Raw genomic sequence first — 2,398 nt, forward strand, 5'->3', positions numbered from 1 at the left:
CACACACTCACACACAGCCATAACATTCTTAACGTTTTATTGAGTTACTGTTCATTTTGATTACGACATTTTTTTCCACTTAATATTTTTAATTTCTTTGACTTCCTATCTGGAATAATTTTTCTTCTGCCTTAAGAAAACTCTTTAAATTTGCCGTAGTATGTTCTGCTGTAGTAACTTTTCTGGTGTGCGTGTGTGTGTGTGTTTGTGTGTGTGTGTTTGTGTAAATGACTTTGGACTTCACTGTGAAAACTTTTTTTCTTCTGGTGTTAACAATGGTTTTCTTTCAGCTAAATTACTATGTTCTTTTAATATATTATGGTCTCACATGTTCTTGGTAAGATGTCACTTTCCAGTCAAAACACTGTTTCTTGGAAGATAATCTATTTTTTTCTTCAACTACTTTTAAGATTTTTTTGTTTGTCTTTTATAGATTTTCACTATGATGAGTCTTTATTCATGAAGAGTTGATTTCACTTTACTTTTTCTCAGAATTATTTTGATTTATGCAATTCAAGGGTTGCTTTCTTTAGTCTGCAGATTGTCTGTTTAGAAGATTATCTCATTCAATATTTCTTCTGCTTCGTTTTCTCCTCTTACTATCTATAGGACTCCAATTATACTTATATTTGACTTTCCTATTGTATCTTCTATGTCTCTCATACTTTTTTCCTTTTCTTCCATTATTTGCATTTTTGTGCCATATTTTATATAACTGTTTTAACCATATTTTCTACTTCTTTAATTTTGTATTATGTAATATACAGTTAAATTTATCTATTGATTTAACATTATTATGACTATATTTTCTTGTTATGATAGCTACTATGTTGCTTTTGTAGTTTCTGATTACCTGACAATTTCTTTGCTCAGTTTTAACTTCTTTAACTAATAGTCATGGGTTTTATATTCTGTGTCTAATATTTCCAATTTATGTAGACATATAAGCTATTTATATTTATGTTTTATCTACTGACTCTCATTCATTGTGTCTTATATTCTATTGTCTCTTTTCACTTTTTAGTAGAAAAACTAATTATAAATATAATACAAGGCTTAGAATGATGATACTAGCCTCTGAGATTTTTGTTTACTTCTAAACAATTCAAGTACATTCAATGGAAGAAAGGCGAAGCTTTCAGTTCTTTACATAAACAAAATTATAGGAAGCCAAGCCTCAAATTCACTCAAAGACTACTTTATCTCTCTTTGACTCTTATCATTTGTTTTTTGCCCTTGATGTCTCAGCTTTATTGGAAATTGTTTAATGGGTACTTGACTTTGATTTGTCCTCTTGTTCCCTGATGCCTTTAAAGTCAGTTTAGCTTTAAAATCTTTTAAAGTTTTTCTTATCAAAAAATGTCTTCAGACCAAAAGAAGTTCTGAGTGTGTTATTTTTCTAAGTTCTAGTCTGGTATACTAGGTTTGTTCTAGCTATGCCTCACTATCTTAATGTTTTTGTACTTTTAAGATGATTATAAATACATTTGGTTTAGATGTTTAGCTATCTTCGGCAGGACAATTGTTCTGAATTACCTAATTTATAATTATCGTTTATAAATAGCTTTTGTTTTTCTGAACTTTTATTCATGATTTATTACTACTTTTACTATATCAAGCTTATCTAAAATGTACTATACATTTTGAAGAAGATAGTAATGAAGGGAACATTTATTTATTGGACTAAAATGTTTTTGATGTAGAGACACTGGAAATTATTGACATGTTCTCAGGAGGATATTAAGAGAAGAATCATAACTTCAGAATCCTGCTAATTTTTCTCTTGTGAAGATGAGTCTTTAATTGGGTACACTAGAGAATCATGATTTTTAAGTAGAGTAGAAAAGGCAATTTTATGTCTTCAGAAACTCCATAGCATTTCTCTTTCTACTGTGATCCAGAAATCCTTATCAATTTCCCTCTCTCTTTCATCTCCCAAAGAATAATCTGAACAGTTAAGGAAAAGACCTGAAAAGTTGCTTCTGTTCACATATATATTTAAGAAATGTATTACAAACTAAGTAGATGCCAAAGTTAGAAATTTCAATCACAAGATCATTTGCTTAAAATATTTTTATGAATTGAAATGTGTTGTCTCTATGTTTTGAGTACAATGCATATTAAGAACATATAGAAAAGAAATTAAAGTAAGTATGGAGTGATTTTGTTACCTCAGGGTGATGTGAAATCCAGTGTTGCCCCAGTGGCATGGGGGTGGAAGGTCTTCGTTTCTTTCCTGCTGATGCAGAAAACAATTACAGATCAGTGAGATTTAGAAAAAGTAAGATTTATGAAAAGTACATTTTAGAAGGAGATGTGCCATGCCAAGGAAGGCTGTACCCACGTGGAATTTGGGAAGTGAAAAGGTAAAAGATAAAGTATTCTCCAAGGGAGGATC

This window comes from Pteropus vampyrus, unplaced genomic scaffold, assembly GCF_000151845.1.
Source record: "Pteropus vampyrus isolate Shadow unplaced genomic scaffold, Pvam_2.0 Scaffold32, whole genome shotgun sequence".
Taxonomy (NCBI): domain Eukaryota; kingdom Metazoa; phylum Chordata; class Mammalia; order Chiroptera; family Pteropodidae; genus Pteropus; species Pteropus vampyrus.